Raw genomic sequence first — 19778 nt, forward strand, 5'->3', positions numbered from 1 at the left:
ATATGCTACGTAAGCAGGTAAAGGGAAACAAGGGATTTAGTGGTGGCTCAGGATTCTGGTATATTCAGCCTGCAAGGTTGGGCAGTTCAGAAAGTAGCCCTGTCTGCTTTGTAGGCAATAAAATGCCAGGTTAAGGGCATAGTGTTAAATCCTGACAGACTGAATTTCAAATGTTAGTTTTTCCACTTTATTTATTAAAATTTTTTAAATCTGAGAAATGACAGTAACTGTCAGGACTTAATGAAATCATAAATGCACAACTATCTAGATGCTAAGTGTAGTGAGTTGCATAGTAATCCCCCAAAAGATATGTCATGTCCTAAGTCTTAGAAACTTTGGCTGGGACCTCATTTGCAAAAAAGCATCTTTGTAGATGTAATTAGGTTAAGGATCTTGAGATGAGACCATCCTAGATTAACCTGGTGGGTCCTAAATCCAAAGACAAGTGCCCTTATATGAGACAGAAGATAAAAGACAGACACACCGAAGAGGAGACCATGAAGACAGAAGCAGAGTTTGAAGTGATGCAGCCACAAGCTAAGGAATGTCAAAAGCCACCACAAGCTGGAAGAGACAGGAACAGAATCTCCAATAGAGGATCTAGAAGGAGTGTGGCCCTACTGACACCTTGATTAAAGACTTCTGGCTTCCAGAGGGCACACAACAGAAGCAAGAAGAACTACAATCCTACAGCCTGTGGAACGAAAACTATATTCACAGAAAGATAAACAAAGTGAAAAGGCAGAGGACTATGTACCAGATGAAGGAACAAGATAAAACCCCAGAAAAACAACTAAATGAAGTGGAGGTAAGCAACCTTCCAGAAAAAGAATTCAGAATAATGATAGTGAAGATGATCCAGGACCTCGGAGAAAGAATGGAGGCAAAGATCGAGAAGATGCAAGAAATGTTTAACAAAGACCGGGAAGAATTAAAGAACAAACAGAGATGAACAATACAATAACTGATAGGAAAAATACACTAGAAGGAATCAATAGCAGAATAACTGAGGCAGAAGAATGGATAAATGACCTGGAAGACAGAATGGTGGAATTCACTGCCATGGAACAGAATAAAGAAAAAAGAATGAAAAGAAATGAAGACAGCCTAAGAGACCTCTGGGACAACAGTAAACGCACCAACATTCATATTATAGTGGTCCCAGAAGGAGAAGAGAGAGAGAAAGAACCCGAGAAAATATTTGAAGAGATTATAGTTGCAAATGTCCCTAGAATGGGAAAGGAAATAGTCATGCAAGCCCAGGAAGTGCAGAGTCCCAGGCAGGATAAACCCAGGGAGAAACACGCCGAGACACTTAGTAATCAAATTGACAAAAATTAAAGGCAAAGAAAAATCATTAAAAGCAACAAGACAAAATGACAAATAACATACAAGGGAACTCCCATAAGGTTAACAGCTGATTTCTCAGCAGACTCCACAAGCCAGAAGGGAGTGGCATGATATATTTAAAGTGATGAAAGGGAAGAACTTAAAACCAAGATTACTCTACAAGGATCTCATTCTGATTCGACAGAGAAATCAAAAGCTTCACAGACAAGCAAAAGCTAAGAGAATTCAGCACCACCAAACCAGCTCTACAACAAATGCTAAAGGAACTTCTCTAAGCGGGAAACACAAGAGAAGAAAAGGACCTACAAAAAACAAACCCAAAACAATTAAGAAAATGGTAATAGGAACATACATATCGATAATTACCTTAAATGTGAATGGGTTAAATGCTCCAACCAAAAGACACAGGCTGGCTGAATGGATACAAAAATAAGACCTGTATATATGCTGTCTGCAAGAGACCCACTTCAGACCTAGGGACACATACAGACTGAAAGTGGGGGGATGGAAAAAGATATTCCATGCAAATGGAAATCAAAAGAAAGCTGGAGTAGCAATACTCATATCAGATAAAGTAGAGTTTAAAATAAAGAATGTTACAAGAGACAAGGAAGGACACTACATAATGATCAAGGGATCAATCCAAGAAGAAGATGTAACAATTATAAATATATATGCACCCAACATAGGAGCACCTCAATACATAAGGCAAATGCTAACAGCTCTAAAAGAGGAAGTCGACAAAGACACAGTAATAGTGGGGGACTTGAACAACTCACACCAATCATCAAGACAGAAAATTAATAAGGAAACATGAGCTTTAAATGACATAATAGACCAGATAGATTTTATTGATATTTATAGGACATTCCATCAGAAAACAGCAGATTACATTTTCTTCTCAAGTGCACACAGAGCATTCTCCAGGATAGGTCACATCTTAGGTCATGATCAAGCCTCAGTAAATTTAAGAAAATTGAAATCATTTCACGTGTCCTTTCCGACCACAATGCTTTGAGATTAGAAATCAGTTACAGGGGAAAAAACGTGAAAAACACAAACACATTGAGGCTAAACAGTACGTTACTAAATAACCAAGATATCACTGAAGCTATCAAAGAGGAAATCAAAAAATTTCTAGAGACAAATGACAATGAAAACACGATGATCCAAATCCTATGGGATGCAGAAAAAGCAGTTCTAAGAGGGAAGTTTATAGCAATACAATTCTACCTCAAGAAACAAGAAAAATCTCAAATAAACAATCTAATCTTACACCTAAAGGAACTAGAGAAAGAAGAACAAACAAAACCCAAAGTTAGTAGAAGGAAAGAAATCATAAAGATCAGAGCAGAAATAAATGAAGTAGAAACAAAGAAAACAATAGCAAAGATCAATAAAACTAAAAGCTGGTTCTTTGAGATGATTAAACAAAATTGATAAACCCTTAGCCAGACTCATCAAGGAAAAGGAGAGGACTCAAATCAATAAAATTAGAAATGAAAAAGGAGAAGTTACAACAGACACCACAGAAATACAAAGCATCCTAGGAGACTACTACAAGCAACTCTATGCCAATAAAATGGGCAACCTGGAAGAAATGGACAAATTCTTAGAAAGGTATAACCTTCCAAGACTGAACCAGGAAGAAATAGAAAATATGAATAGACCAATCACAAGTAATGAAATTGAAACTGTGATTAAAAATCTTCCAACAGGGTTTCCCTGGTGGCTCAGTGGTTGGGAGTTTGCCTGCCGATGCAGGGGACACAGGTTCGTGCCCTGGTCTGGGAGGATCCCTCATGCTGTGGAGCGGCTGGGCCCGTGAGCCATGGCTGCTGAGCCTGCGCATCTGGAGCCTCTGCTCTGCAGCGGGAGGGGCTGTGGCAGTGAGGGGCCTGCATACCGCAAAAAAAAAAAAAAAAAATCTTCCAACACACAAAAGTCCAGGACCATATGGCCTCACAGATGAATTCTATCAAACATTTAGAGAAGAGCTAACACCTATCCTTCTCAAACTCTTCCAAAAAATTGCAGAGGAAGGAGCACTTCCAGACTCATTCTATGAGGCCACCATCACCTTGATACCAAAACCAGACAAAGATACTACCAAAAGAGAAAATTACAGACCAGTATCACTGATGAATATAGATGCAGAAATCTTCAACAAAATACTAGCAAACAGAATCCAACAACACATTAAAAGGATCATACACCACGACCAAGTGGGATTTATCCCAGGGATGCAAGGATTCTTTAATATACGCAAATCAATCAATGTGATACACCATACTAGCAAACTGAAGAATAGAAAGCATATGATCATCTCAATAGATGCAGAAAAAGCTTTTGACAAAATTCAACACCCATTTATTATAAAAATTCTCCAGAAAGTGGGCATAGAGGGAACCTACCTCAACATAATAAAGGCCATATGTGACAAACCCACAGCAAACATCATTCTCAGTGGTGAAAAAGTGAAAGCATTTCCTCTAAGATCAGGAACAAGACAAGGATGTCCACTCTCACCACTATTATTCAACATAGTTTCGGAAGTCCTAGCCACGGCAATCAGAGAAGAAAAAGAAAGAAAAGGAATACAAATTGGAAAAGAAGAAGTAAAACTGTCACTGTTTGCAGATGACATGATACTATACATGGAAGTCCTAAAGATGCCACCAGAAAACTAGTAGAGCTCATCAGTGAATTTGGCAAAGTTGCAGGATAAAAAATTAATGCACAGAGATCTCTTGCATTCCTATACACTAACAATGAAAGATCAGAAAGAGAAATTAAGGAAACAATCCCATTCACCATTGCAACAAAAAGAACAAAATACTTAGGAATAAAGCTACCTAAGGAGGTAAACGACCTGTGCTCAGAAAACTGTAAGACACTGATGAAAGAAGTCAAAGATGACACAGACAGGTGGAGAGATATACCATGTTCTTGGATTGGAAGAATCAACATTGTGAAAATGACTATACTACCCAAAGCAATCTACTGATTCAGTGCAATCCCTATCATTCAGTGCATCCCTATCAGTCTCTATTTCTGCCTTGCAAACTGGTTCTTGTGTACCATTTTTCTAGATTCCACATATATGCATTAATATATGATATTTGTTTTTCTCTTTCTGACTTAACTTCACTCTGTATGACAGGTTCTAGGTCCATCCACCTCACTACCAGTGACTCAATTTCATTTGTTTTTATGGCTGAGTAGTATTCCATTGTATATATGTGCCACATCTTCTTTATCCATTCATCTGTTGATGGACACTTAGGTTGCTTCCATGTCCTGGCTATTGTAAATAGTGCTTTAGTGAACATTGTGGTACTTGACTCTTTTTGAATTATGGTTTTCTCAGGGTATATGCCCAGTAGTGGGATTGTTGGGTCATATGGTAGTTCTATTTTTAGTTTTTTAAGGAAGCTCCATATTTTTCTCCATAGTGGCTGTATCAATTTACATTCCCACCAGCAGTACAAGAGGGTTCCCTTTTTTCCACAACCTCTCTAGCATTTATTGTTTGTAGATTTTCTGATGATGGCCATTCTGACCAGTGTGAGGTGATACCTCACTGCAGTTTTGATTTGCATTTCTCTAATATCATTGACTTTAGACAGTTTAAGTATAATGTGTGTTGAAGAAGGTGTTTTTACATTGAGATAATTAGGTATTTTCTTAGCTTCACGGACTTGTATATACAGTTCCTTTTCCAGGTTTGGGAAGTTCTCAGCTATTGTATTTTCAAATAAACTCTCTGCTCCCTTTACCCTTTCTTTTCCATTTGGGATACTCATTATCCTTATGTTGCCTTTCCCAGAGTTGGATAATTCTTGTAGTTTTCTTCATTAAAAAAAAAATTCTCTCTCCTCTTTTACCTGAATCATTTCTATATTTCAGTCTTCAAGCTCACTGATTTTCTCTTCCATATGGACTACCCTATTTCCAGTGCTTTCTGTTGCATAATTTATCTCATTTACTGAGTTCTTTAGCTCCAGAATTTCTGTTTGGTTCTTTTTGTAGAGTTTCAATCTCTTTGGTAAAGTATCCCTTCTGTTCACTAATTTTATTCCTGAGTTCATTGAACTGCCTTTCTGAGTTTTCTTGTAGCTTGCTGAGTTTCTTCATGATAGCTATTTTGAATTCTCTATCAGTTAGATTACAAACTTCCATGACTTTAAGTTTAGATTTTGGAGAATTGTCATTTTCTTTTTGTTGTACCGTGTTACGATGATTTTTCATGGTGCTTGATGATTTGTTCCTCTGCTGGCACATTTGAAGTAGCTAACACATTTGTTTATTTAGGCAATGCTTTTTAAATTTTGATTCTAACAATTCAACAGCTTGGTAATTACAGGATTTTCTTTTGTTTTTCAGTGGGTGGTGCTATAGCTCAAGTTTTTGGTTTCTCTTACCTGAGCTGCCTCTGGCTGTATTTCCACCCTCTACCACTTCTGCCCGAAGTTATGCCAGTGCACTCATCATCATCACTGTTCGTGCCTCTGGGGTCACTGGTGCCCTGCTGCTGTCAGTGTTGCTGCTGTTGCTGGTATTGTTGCTGGGTTCACCAGTATGATGGGGGCCTGAACAATGTCCAGGGTTGCAGAGGTTGTGGCTACTGACACCATAGCAGGGGAGGAGAAGTGTGTGTAGGGAGCTGGGTGCCTCTGCCATGTCTGGCATCGTGGGATTCTCAGGTGTCACAGCTGCAGGCAACAGGGCTGGAGTCATGGGCACTGCTGCAGCTGAAGGGACTGGGTTGTTGGCCCTGTGGCTGCTACTGCCCAGTTCCCTGTGGCTACAAGTGCCTCTGTGGCAAGGAAGGTAGAGTTGTGTGCTCCACCTCCCCTGCTGCTACCAGGTTCTCTGGGTTGTGGGCTCAGCTCCTGGGGCCTGGGGGCTGGGATCATGGCCACCACCTCCACTGTTCCCCGGTCTGCCTCCTTCATATGTTTCAATCCAGACACCTTCAGATGTGCAGTTGTGTGGGTCCCTCTGGTGTCTTTGTGTGCTGGGCAGAGGAGATTTTGTTAAGTTATGGAGGTTGTCCTGTCCTAGTTGTAAACTGAAGGGGAGAGACAAAGGGAGTGTCTCACGCTGCCTTGATGCTGATGTCACCAATCACTAAAAACTTTTAAAAGAATACTATATGATGGGCATGGTGAACAATATGTATAGACCCCAGCCTCACTGAGTGTACTTTTTAGTGGGGGATACAGACAAATAGAAAATAAATTCTCACTGCAGTAAGTGCTGTGAAGAAATCTCTTTCGGTTTTGGGACAGAGAAGAATAAGGTGGATTAAATAGGGTAATTGAGGTGGTGAGTTCCCTGCAAGGAAAGAAACAGGGAGAAAAGTGGAGACATTGTTTTTGAGCAAGTGACTGAGTCTGAAGAACTGTGGCAGAAGTTTTAGAAAGAAAAATGGAAATGTTTTTGTAGAGGGCTTCTGTGTTAAAGAAAAGTGTTGACTTTGAAATTTGACTTTGTATTAAGAATGGGAAACAGAACACATTTCCATTTGCAGGAGTTGAGGCCACAAGGCAATTTCCTAGGTGTTCTAGGGCAGGGGTCAGCAAACTTATTCTCTAAAGGACCAGTTAGTAAGTATAACTTGTGGGCTATACGGTTTCTGTTGCGACATTTTGACTTTATGTTATAGCAGAAAAGCAGCCATAGACAATATGTAAACACATGAAGCTGGCTGTGTTTTAAATTTCATTTATTGGATGCTGAAATTTGCATTTCATATAATTTTTACATGTTTTGAAATATTTTTCTTTTTTTCTTTTTACAACCATTTAAAAACATAATAATCATTCTTAGTTCTAGAGCTAAGAACAGGCAGAATAGGCAGGCAGTGCACATAGCACATTAGTTGTGGTTTGCTGACCCTTGTTTTAGAGTGAAACTTCTGTTCTTACAAGGAACGGAACAACTTTCTATGCCTAGAAATCCTGCCTAGAAAGCAGCAGCCAGCAGGCAGGAATAGACATTGATATGGGGAAGAGAAGACCTCTCAGGAACAATGTGATATCTCTGCATAATTCTAAGTTCTTGCTGGTCTGATAAACATGGGGTTGAATTAAAAATGATTTTTTTTGCTTCATAAATCAACATTTAATGATAATGTTTTTTCTTGATGTTTCAGCTATAAAAGTGCAAATTATGCATGAAATTGATGTACATTATTCCATAATGAACTAATGTAGAAAAGCACATTAGTATTTATGCTGAAAACAAGTCATTCATAACTATTAAGACATTTTGAAATGGAGACCCATGTTCCTGAAAACATGAATGACTGGAAATTGGGGCCATTTGGTTATGACCAGGGAGATGGAGCATTGTATTCCTACCACCCTACTTGCATTGCCTAGTTGCCTTTATGACCATAGATTTTAAAATGATGAAATACATTTCGTAAAATTTCTTATTCCATGTTATCATTTCCTGAATGAAAATGAATTGTGCATTCCTATATAATACTGCATTTACAATCTCCACTGTACTTGGGGATCTGGAAATATGCTGATAAACAAATGGTTATGAATTTGAATTTGTCAAATGCTTTGTGGATTCAAGTGCCTTATTATTCAGAACTCATGGGTACTGCACAAATTAAGTTTAAGTTATGGCTTCTCAATTCTTAAGCATAGGCTTTCTAAGTTCCTTTAAAACCTCATGTTTTAGCCATACTGATTCTGTTTTGGCGCTCACAGAAAGTACATTCTATTGTCAATAAGTTTTTGTATGTTTAACATTAAATGTCAATTTAAATGGAGGCACTCTATACAGATCATAGATTTTTAGAGCTTAAGGAGGCCTCAGAGGTGACCTAGCCCAACTTCCTCATTTTATACCTGAAGGAAATAATGGGGAAGTGACTTCATAATTCATTAGTTTTACCATTAGCTGTAGGTAGTTTCTATTTCACTCGGTAGTGAGCTCAGCTGTCCTCTGCACACTCAGAAATACTCTCTCAGCGGTTTGTAGAGGGGACAAAATCATTTCCAGCCTCTCTGATAGTCTCTGTTTTCCTAATAAACATATCTGGGGAGATCAGGAAATCATAGTGGGTTGTCTTAGTAACTTTCTTTTCATGTAGCCCATGGCTTTGGACCTTGACACTAGGAACTACTTCATGTAATATTGTTACCTTATTAAGAGAGTAAGTGAAGAATGTGTACACTTGCCTTTGGAAAGAGTGAAAGCAAAATTATTCTAGAGGGACCTGCTCTGTAAAAGAGGCTTGGTGGGTGTTCTGTAGGTATTAAATTAGACTAGTGAGTAGCTGGTCAAGTGGCTAAGGCTAGTGATGGAGTGGAGGTGCATGGGTGCAGGAAGCAGTAGTCAGTAACAAGGTTTCTGGTTGGTGAAGGACAACTGAGGCACTCTAGACAATGGTCAATATTTGTCTTTAAGAAAGCAGCAAATAGAAATCTATACCAACTGCAGAACTGAACCCTAGATTTGGGGCCAGGATTCAATTCTTGGGAGAAGCTCTCACAAGATATACCTGTGTCCTCAGGGGGATGTCTAGAAGAACAGAAATGAGACTTTTTCAGAACTTGGGAAGGGGAGGCAAGAGAGGAGCCCAGAAGTCTTGGGGGTAAAAGAAAGGCAATGAGAAAGGGGAGGGAAAGCAGTTAAATGATTTAAGCACATTTTTCCTCTGTCTGTTTGGGCTCAGGGAGTGTGAGTTCTCAATGAAGTCAACTTTATAGAGATAACAAAGGCAGAGTTGAGGGCAATGACCCAGTCCACCTCTGTCACTCCACTGTAGACCATACTCAACAGTTGTGCCTGATCCCTGTCTGCCTTCACATGGGCTGTTGGGCATGACAGTGCTTACTCGTTCTCTAGAGATTTTTGATTAGGAGACTTCTGTGAAAACAAATTCTTCATAAAATCTGGAGATAATCAATAGTCTTTTAACTGCTTTTATTGTAGAGGAAAATAGACAATAATATTGCATTTAATAATTATCTTTTACTAATATGGTAGAGTTATAGCAATTTACATGGCCTTTTATGTATTTAAGTTTACACTTATAAGGGTTTTAGACTTTCAGCCCATGATTTTTAATCTTTGGTGTAGTTCTTGTTTCAACATTTTATGAAATTAGAACTTTAACACTATTGATATTTATAAATAGCTGAATCATTTAAAAGATATATGAAATTTAATGTCCCTTTAAATCACATTGAAAACCTCGGTCTCTGTGGTAGAAATGGTCTGGTACTTTCCTGATTCATTGTTGCTCATAGTAAGTGAGCCTCTCCACCTGATTGCTGTGTTTTTCCTGGTCTTAGTTCTGCTTCTGGGAAGGTTGCATATTTCAGAGGATCTTAGGTCAGCGTAAAGCCCAACTTGCTGTTCCTTTCCTTATTAACCAGGCTACCCATATGTGGATCCAGATGAAGCTTCATGTACATAACAACTGTGTGTACTTATCTGCTCAATAGTTGTACTTACATTTCCAGGGTTGGATCTCATTCTTTTAGGGTCCTGGCTAATCTATTTTGTCTTGGTTTTGCTCGCTGAAATGTAGTTGCTTTAGGTGGGTTTTTGACTTTGACACTTATGTAACTCTGGGTCTAGTTTCTCACCTGTCATCGTAGGTTCCTCCCTGAATACCTGGAACCTACTTTCTATTTTTGAGCTCTAGTTCTATACAAATTATGGACGTGGGGCTTGAACTGCACAATTAATTTTCTTGACCTGCATTTTACTTTCTTTGCCTTCTATAGTGATTGACAAACCTCTCTCTTATCTGTTCTTTTAGGTTCTCTGAGCTCTAATTCAGCCTTTCTTTAATCATTGTTCCCAAATCATTCATTAACCTCTCTGTGCCAGTGTCTTGATTCCTTTACCCCTCCAGCGGTTTTTTTTTGTTTGTTTTTTTTCTTCTTTTTTTTCTGGTTCTCTGGGCTTCTTAAGAACCACATATCAATACCTCTTCAATACTTTTGACTTTGATCATAGATATCCAAGACTTTCCACATTCTTTGCTATCTCAATACAAGACTAGATGTCAATGCCGGATGCCTTCTACATTAAAACCAAAACCAAACCAAACCAAAACAAAACAAACCATATATACTTAAAGAAAACATAAACAGCACCATTCCACCACTGGATTGGTTAAAAAAAAAAAAAAATCAGGCTGTATGCCTACGTAACCTAATATGTATTCATGTTGTAGCTCGGCCAGCTTTATTTTGATAGATTATCTACCCTAAACAGAAATACTTTTTGTAGAGCTCCATATACAACATGAAAAACAACCTTGAGTTATATTCATAACTCCCATTTGAATTAGAAAGGAATCTGACTCACCAGTACTCTTCTCTTCTTTGAGGTGGCTCACAATTTCCTTAAAATATTTTAATTATTTGAAAGAATATTCTAGGACTTTTTATTATTTATTGCTTTTGGTATGACATGAACACAATGCCTACAACTGGTTTTCAGAATATTCGAGTTTTGATCACTTATCTTTTGATTTATTGGTTTAAAAAATTTTCCTCACTGAGAGGCTTTCTTTCATACATTGTGAGATATTACTTGCTTTGTAAAATAACCTGGAAGAGAAAATAGAATACTAATTTTTAAAATCCAATTGATGACATTATTTTTAGTTGGATTTTGTCATCAAGTAGTATGAGATAGGATTCCTTAAGCCTATTAAAAGACTTCTTCCAAAAAATTTTATTTTTAAAACATGAAAATCAATATAAACTTTATTCAGTCTTTAAAAATTATTGCAACCTGATTTATGATCAACATATAGTTTATCTTGGTGAATATACCGTGTGTACTTGAATGCATATTCTTCTGTCATTGGAATATTTTATGAATGTCAATTTATAGTTATTTAGTCTTCTATATCCTTACTGATTTTCTGTCCACTTATTTTATCAATTACTTAGAAAAGAGTTTTGAAATATTCAAGTATTTATTTCTCCTTAAATAGTCAGTTTTTGCTTCATTTAAGTTCTACTTTTAGGTGCATAAAAGTTCTACTTTTAGGTGCATTTAGTTTTTGCTTCATTTAAGTTCTACTTTTAGGTGCATACTTTTAGGTGAATTGATATTTGTATCATTAGGATTCCTTTATCTTTACCCTTGGTAATATTTCTTGTTGTAAAGTTTACTTTGTCTAATATTAATACAACCACCCCAGATGCTATAGACTGAAGATTTGTGTCCCCAAAATTCATATGTTGAAACATAATATCTAGTTTGATGGTATTTGGAGGTGAGGCCATTTGGAGATGGGTTAGGTCATGAAGGCTCCACCCTTATAAAAGATTATAAGATTAGTACCCTTATAAGAGGATCCAAGAGAGCTCCCTTGCCCCTTCTGCCAGGAGAGAGCACAGCCTTCTGTAAACCAGGAAGCATGCCTTTACCAAACATGGAATCTGCTGGCACCTTGATCTTTAACTTCACAGTCTCCAAGACTGTGAGATAAAATTTCTGTTATCCCAGTTTATGTATCTATTACAGCTGCCTTAACACACTAAAACACAACTTTATGATTAATATTTGCAAAGCACGTGTTTTTCCATGAATTTACTTTAAATCTATCTATATCTTTATATTTGAAGCTTTTTTTTAAAAGATAGTATATAATTGGGTCTTACATTTTCATCCACTCTGACAATGTCTGCTTTTTTTTTTTTTTTAAAGAAGATGTTGGGGGTAGGAGTTTATTAATTAATTTATTTATATTTGCTGTGTTGCGTCTTCGTTTCTGTGCGAGGGCTTACTCTAGTTGTGGCAGGTGGGGGCCACTCTTCATCACGGTCCGTGGGCCTTTTACTATCGCGGCCTCTCTTGTTGCAGAGCACAGGCTCCAGACGCACAGGCTCAGTAGTTGTGGCTCATGGCCCTAGTTGCTCCACGGCATGTGGGATCCTCCCAGACCAGGGCTCGAACCCATGTCCCCTGCATTAGCAGGCAGATTCTCAACCACTGCACCACCAGGGAAGCCCAATGTCTGCTTTTTAATTAAAATGTTTGGACTGTTTATATTTTAGGAAAATATTGGTTTAAGATTGGAGGGTTGTAGTTATTTTTTTCTCAAATGTTTGATAATACTTGCCAATGAGTTTCAGTTTTGTTAGTTTTCTCTATTGTTTGTTTACTTTATATACCAGTTGATTTACACATTTATTCTTTCCTCCCTTTACTTATTCTGAGTTTAATTTGATCTTATTTTTCTTGTTCTTTATAGTGTCTTAGATCATTGATTTTAAATGTTTCTTCTCTAATATAAGCATCTAAAGATATAAATTACCTTTTAAAGACTGTCCTAATTGCATCCCACAAAGTTTAATATGTTGTGTTTCCCTTATAATGCAGGTCAAAATATTTTCTATTTTCTTTTGTGATTTTTTTTTTTCTTAGGCTCATGTCTTATTTAGAATTATATTTCTTAGTTTCCAAGTATTTGGGGATATTACAAGTATCTTTTTGTTATTGATTTTTTAATATAATTCTAATTTAGTTTGAAAATGTATTCTTTATGTTTTCAATCCCTTGAAATTAAGGCTTGTTTTTTTGGCTCAACACATGGTCTATATTGTGAATGTTCTATGTGTGCTTCAAAAGAATGTGAATTCTGCAGTTGCTTTATGTAGTGTTATATAAATCCCAGTTAACTGGTTTCACCTAGTGTTCTTCAATTGTTTGATAGTGTCTTTCACATCTTCAATATTCTTTGATCCTTGTCTCATTAAAGCATGTCCCTCAATCATGTTTATTATTATTCCTTTACTTGAAGCATTCTTTGTCTGATTTTTAATATAATCAGTCCAGCTTTATGTATATTGTTTGTGTGGTATATATTTTACCATCATTTTATTTCCAACCTATCTGCATATTTATATTTAAATACATCTCTTATGGAGAGCATGTATTTGGTCTTGATTTTTTCCCAGTCTGACAGTCTTTGCCTTTTAATTAGAATGTTTAGATATACTGTAATTTTGATATGGTTACATTTAAGACTACCATCTTACTTTTGTTTTTCTATTCTTTCCCCCTGTTCTTTGTTTTTTTCCTCTTCTTCCTTATTTTTGATTAATTGAATATTTTCTACTCTTCTATTTTATCTTTCTTTTTATCTCCTTATTTCGTTATTTTAGATGTTGCTGTAGAGATTAACATATACATCTTTAACTTACCACAACTTAACTTGAGTTAATATTATTCCATGCTATGGACTGAATGTTTGTGTCCCCCCAAAATTCATATGCTGAAGCCCTAATCCCCCCAAGTGATGGTATTTGGAGGTGAAACTTTTGAGAGGCAATTAGGTCATGAGGGTGGAACCACCATGATGGGATTAGTGCCTTTATAAGAAGAGACATGAGAGAGATGATTCCTCTCTCCTCCTCATGTGGATACAGCATGTCATCTACAAACTAGGAAAGAGCTCTCATCAGGAATAGAATTGGCCAGGACCTTGATCTTGGATTTTCCAGCCTCTAGAACTGTGAGAAATAAATGTTTGTTGTTTAAGCCATCCAGTCTATGGTATTTATTATAGTAGTCTGATCTGACTAAGGCATACCCCTTCATGTATACTATAAGGATATTACAGTGCTATGTTTCTATTTACTCCCCTTGTATTATTTTTCCTATTATTGTCATACCTTTTACTTCTACATGTGCTTAAATCTCCTAATCCACTTCTATTACTTTTGCTTTAAACAGTTTTTTAAATAAAGTAAAAAAAGAGGAAAGTCTTTTTTTTATATTTGTCTGCATATTTACTATTTTCAGTGCTTTTCATTCCTTCTGATAGATCAGAGATCTGCACACTTTTTCTATGAAGGGCCAAAGAGTAAATATTTAAGGCTTTGTGGGCAATACAGTCTCTGTTACAACTAGTCAACTCTGCCATTTTAGAGTAAAAGCAGCCATAGTTAGTTTGTAAGCTAATGATTATGACTGTGTTCTAATAAACTTTTAAAGTGAATAATAACATTTGAATTTCATATAATTTTCAAAGTATTATTTTTTTGATTTTTTTCCAACCACTTAGATGTGTGAAAATCACCTTAGTTCATAGACCAACCAAAAACAGGTAGTTGGTTTAATTTGGCTCACAGTCATTAAGGTGTACATCCTTAATGCTAGAATCATTAAGCCTCAACCTGAAGGCCATCTTGTAACATTTCTTGCAGTGCAGGTCTACTAATGACAAATTTCTTTTTTGTTTGTCTGAAATTCTACTTACAATGTTTTCAAAGCCTTAAATATGTGCTCTTTGGCCCTTCACAGAAAATGTGTGCAGACCTCTGATCTACCAGAAGGAATGAAAAGCACTGAAAATAGTAAATATGCAGGCAAATATAAATACAATTCTAGGCTGACAGTTTTTGTTTTACAATACCTTAAAGATATTATTCTGTTGTTTTCTGGAAAGTTGCATCTCTGTGCTCTGTTCCCTCTGCCTGAAAGTGAAATCTTTGTTTGGTCCACAGCTGCAGCTTGGAAAGGTAGAATACTGAAGCAAATTCAAAACTCACCTTGTGCATTTCTCTTCTCTCAGGAACACAGTCTACATTGTCTTTTGTCTAGTGCCTAAAAAGTTGTTTTATATATTTTCTTCAGTTATATATTTCTTTTTTACAGTGAGAGTAAATCCCATTCCTGTTATTCTGTTGTGGCTGATCCAGAAGTCTTTTGAATATGTTCAAAACATAAGTAGTGGTTAGTTTATGTTATAATCATAAAAAGTCATGTTTGGGTCCTGAGAAATATTTAGTATTTAAGAGTAAATATTTTGCTCTATAATTAACCTCTTTCTCACTCTGGGTTTTCTAAACTTTTTTTTTTTTTAAATAGGAACCCTAGACATTTGGACCATGGGGTCATAGCAAAAACCTTATCTTAGGCCATGAATCTTGATGGACATAACCTCAACCTATCAATATTTGTTGAGTACCATCTATGTATAAGATACTGGTAGGCCTCAGAATTGTTACTCTTGCAAACTCAAATATTATAAAATAAATCATGATATAATATCACTTTTTGAAGAAAAGTTAAAGAATAATGTCACAGAAACAAGATTCCACAATTCTAAATCATTGGAAGTTGATCTGAAAAATGAGTGTTTTCTGAAAAACAAAACAAAACACTGAGAACTGAATTTTAGTCCTAACTCTTTTGGAATGATATTGTGCAGTTCACAATATTTCCAGGCATTGCTTTCTTCCTCTGTGGTGCTCAGTGATCTTTAAGTTCTCTTAGATATCTAAAATTTGTGATTCTTTCTGCATGTCCTTGTGTACCATTTGTACCTTTCTTCTGTCTCATGCAATTAGGACATAAATAGAAGAGCATAACGTTTTTGAGATTCTGCATACTGAATATGATTTTTTTTTTCTTTTTTTTTTGCGGTACACGGGCCTCTCACTGTTGTGGCCTCTCCTGTTGCGGAGCACAGGCTCCAGACACGCAGGCTCAACGGCCATGGCTCATGGGCCCAGCCGCTCTGCGGCATGTGGGATCCTCCCAGACCGGGGCACGAACCTGCGTCCCCTGCATCGGCAGGCGGACTCTCAACCACTGCGCCATCAGGGAAGCCCTGAATACGATTTTGATTTTTTAAAATACGAAATGTTAGAGTGCACTTAAGTTGCAAAAAATGGTTTTCTAAACATAATAGCTAATTACCTTACATGTATGCTTTTATGTGTCCTCTGAGTCATATCTACTCTCAGTAGCTGCTGACAAAACAGGATTTTACTGCTGAAAGAGCAGCAGATCTAATACTGCTGCAAAAGAGCAGGCTGAATATTATTTTGCCTTGGGTCATCAATAAAATTCTAGTCATGCTCTGATCCTACACTTTTTTATTGTTCCCCATGATACGTGACAGGTAAAAGAAGACTTTACCTTTTCAGGTATTGCAAAACTTAAATGAAGTATTGGAAAATACCTAAAAAGTCACAAGTCTTAGAGAGGTTGGAAAGCTTTCTCTCTGACTTAGTGACACACGCAAATTGGTGTATTTGTTAGGGTAATGCTGAGTGCTATAACAAATACACCCACATATAAAGTGGCTTGCAATAATAGGAGTTTGTCTCTTGCACATGTAGTAGTCTCTGGCAGGTGAACATGTGAGCAGTGCAGGTCTCCTTTTTGTGGTTGTTTTGGACCCCGTGTTGATGGAGGCTCTGCCATTATTCAGGGATATAGGCAGATAGGGACTCTGTCAACACAACATACCATGTCCATGGCTGCAGTAGTCATATCCATTCCACTTAGTCAGAAGTGGGGAAAGAGCATGAAGAAGTTCATGAGAGGTTTCTGTGGGCTATTCTTCTTCAATTCCATTGGCTTCATCTATCTAGAAAACAGAAGGAGAAATACAGAACAGGAAATAGAACCCAAACTGTCTGACTCCTGAGCCCATGCTCTTAAGTCTTCTACACTATCTTTTCTGATCTTGAAGCTACTTGTCTGTCTTAGTCCATTTAGGCTGTGGTAATTCTGGAAGCAGAATTCTGAATATGGTTTAGGTACCTGGTAATTTTTCATGCTTTATTTTGTTGTAAAAATAGTTTGGGGGGAATATAACTGATGTGCTCAATGGGAGTGATTTTGCTATTTTTTAATTGTAGTAAAATACACATAGCAAAATTTACCATCTTAATCCTTTTTAAATGTACAGTTCAGTGGTGTTAAATACATCCATAATGTTGTGCAACTGTCACTACCATCCATCTCCATAGACCTTTTCATGTTATGAAACTGAAATTCTATATCCATTTGACAATAACTCCCCATTCTCTCCTTCTCCCAGTCCCTGGCAACCACCATTCCACTTTCTCTCTCTATGAATTTGACTACTCTAGGTACTTCATATAAGTGGACTCATATAGTATTTGTCTTTTTGTGATTGGCTTCTTTCACTTAGCATAATGTCCTCAGGTTTCATCCACGTTTTAGGATATGTTAGGATTTCCTTCCTTTTTAAGGCTGAGTAATATTTCATTGTATATATGTACCATATATTGGGTTGCTTCCATGTTTTAGCTGTTGTGAATAATGCTGCTATGAACGTGGATTTATAAATATCTCTTCAAGATCCTGCTTTCAATTCTTTTGGGTATATATCCAGAAGTGGAATTGCAGGATCATATGGTAATTCTATTTTTAATTTTTTGAGGTGCTGTCATACTGTTGCTGATAGCAGTTGTACCATTTTACATTCCCACCAACGGTACACAGGGATTTTTTTCCATGTTTTTTAAAAAATTAATTAAATAATTTAATTTTGGCTGTGTTGGGTCTTCGTTGCTGTGTGCGGGCTTTTCTCTAGTTGCGGCAAGCGGGGGCTACTCTGTTGTGGTGCATACACTTCTTATTGTGGTGGCTTCTTTTGCTGCGGGGCATGGGCTCTAGGTACGCGGGCTCAATGGTTGTGGCTCGTGGGCTCTAGAGCGCAGGCTCAGTAGTTGTGGTGCACGGGCTTAATTGCTCCGCAGCATGTGGGATCTTCCCGGACATTGGCAGGCAGATTCTTAATCACTGCGCCACCAGGGAAGTCCTTTCCATGTTTTTTAAGGGAGGGTAGCTATGATGTGATAGTAAGTGCATCAGCTTTAGAGACAAAAACAAAATGAATTTTAGTCCCTGCATATCATTCATGTGACTCAGGACTGTATGATTCTTAATCTCTCTGAATCTCAGTTTTCTCCTTTTTAAAAAATGCCTACTTCACAGGATGCTGTGAGATTAATAAGATAATGTGTGTAAAGGCCACTGGAACTGTCAAGTGCTATAAAAGTGTGAAATATTTATTATGATATATTTGAATATTGAGAAATAAAAATCTGCATTTTCTTTCCTGATCCTGTACATATGTGTGCACACACATGGACATAGTGTCACTGAGGATTTCTCTATAGGGCTTACTATTTACAACACATACTGAGTTTCAGTAAAAGTTAAATTTAATGCCAAGGATAATAATCTCATGGAGAAGAGCTCCATTTTATACCATTAGCATAAGAATATCAATAGAAAAATCCCTGCTGTGTATAGCTACATCTATTAGCCAGTAGTGTGCTATGCCATAACTTTCCTTTCTGAAGGAAAATATTTAAGACCCAGGGAGTTGTGTACAGTCACTATGACTGACTTAGGTGGATTTAAGTAGCTTTGGCATTTAGTATCTTTGTGACAAAGGCCAAGTTCCTATGTCTCTGAGCTTCAATTTATAAGTTTCAAAACTGAGGGAATTGGAATAAATCATTAGGGGCTTTTCCAGATTTGAAAATCTCTGATTCTAGGGTCACTGTGTAATTGGTCTAATATGATCTGATTGTTAACTCCTGTCAGTGTTCTTGAGTTCAGGTAACATAATGGATCCAGAAGCAATTCATTAAGAAAGTAAAGTAATAATAGAAGTAAGAATAATTTCTACCAAGCATGAGAGAAATTTCTCAAGTCCAATAAAAGAATGACTTGTGGTTGGATAAGATCTGATAATGTTTGTAGTCTTTGGAAGAAAAATTATATAAAAAATGAAAGACTGTGATTATTAGTATGCAGTTAAGAAAAATAGTATAATGTCCTAGAGTAGTTCTGTCCAATAAAATATTGTGCAATGATAGAAATGTTCTATACTAGTGCCACCAATATGGCAGTCATTAGCCACTGTGTGTCTATTAAGAGCTTGAAATATGATTAGTGAGACTAAGGAACTGAAAAATTTGAATGTTATTTAAGTTTATTTAATCAAACTTAAATAGCCATATGTGGCCAGTGGCTACTTAACTAGAGAACAGTTATAGAGAATATGATCTGTTCCCTGAATTATAAACTTCTTTAGGGCAGGAAATCTGATTCTTCATCTTGCTATGCATTCACTAAAGCCAACACAAGGAGATCAATAAATAATTGTGTCAATAAAGGATGTTCCTTAAAAAAATGATTTGTGGTCAAGTATATTTAGAAAATACTGTATCTTCTATCACATTTTTTGAGATTTGTAATGCACAATAACACATTAAATTCTTTGACAAATTCTCTAATAGATATATTTTGTTTTAAATCTACATCTTTCAAACTTATTTCACTACAGACTTCTTTTATATGTGTGTGTGTGTGTGTGTGTGTGTGTGTGAGAGAGAGAGAGAGAGAGAGAGAGAGAGAGAGAGAGGGGGAATGAATATTCCATAGAACACAATTTGGGAAACAGCTCATTTATTGAGAGACATGGGGCTTGGTTGGTAGAATACAGGACCACCTATCAGATGGATGAGCTCACTCTGTCCAGGTGCCTAGATGCTTCTCTCTATATAATATAGATGGAAGATATTGATGGAGTGAAGGGTTTGGAATAGAAACCAGAACATAGGCATCTAGGAAACTGGGATAGAAAA

This window comes from Grampus griseus (assembly GCF_964374135.1).
Source record: "Grampus griseus genome assembly, chromosome: 15".
NCBI lineage: Eukaryota > Metazoa > Chordata > Mammalia > Artiodactyla > Delphinidae > Grampus > Grampus griseus.